This window comes from Tupaia chinensis, unplaced genomic scaffold (genome assembly GCF_000334495.1).
Source record: "Tupaia chinensis unplaced genomic scaffold, TupChi_1.0 Scaffold143836_1, whole genome shotgun sequence".
Lineage (NCBI taxonomy): Eukaryota > Metazoa > Chordata > Mammalia > Scandentia > Tupaiidae > Tupaia > Tupaia belangeri.
In genome coordinates, this window is record NW_006203686.1 from 911,619 (window position 1) to 912,062 (window position 444).

General features: G+C 71.2%; 1 protein-coding gene across 1 annotated transcript in view; it reads right to left on the bottom strand.

The window, feature by feature from the left end:
• BASP1 (brain abundant membrane attached signal protein 1) overlaps window positions 1-444 on the bottom strand; it is a 59,925-nt gene that overhangs the window by 58,992 nt on the left and 489 nt on the right.

Genomic DNA, 444 nt, shown 5'->3' on the forward strand with positions numbered 1-444 from the left:
TCCCGGTCACCCCATCCCTCCCAGACGCATCCTAGCCCCTCCCTGTTCCTCCCCTCCCCTCCAACCCCGTGCCCCGCCTGGGTCCCCTCACTCTCCGCCAGCCTCGGTCCCACCCTCGCCTCCACTCCCCTCGGTTCCCGTCCTCCCCTTCCCCCGCGCGCCGGGGCGTCCGTGGGCTCTCCTCGCTCGCTCTCTTTCTCCCTCTCTCTCCCTTTATTTGGAACGGTCGGATCAGAAGGGCTCGGGCTCTCGTTCCGACTTAAGGGGCTGCTTCGCGGCGCGGAATGACGCCCCCTGCCACCAGCTGCCCTGCTCGGCACCCCATTCCCGTCCGCTCCGACGTCCGGCTGAGATTCCGCTACCCCGGCAGGCAGTAAGGTTGGGGTGACCTGCTGGCTCCCCGCCGCCGGTCCGGACGGCGGGCGGGGGGGGGGGGGAACCCCC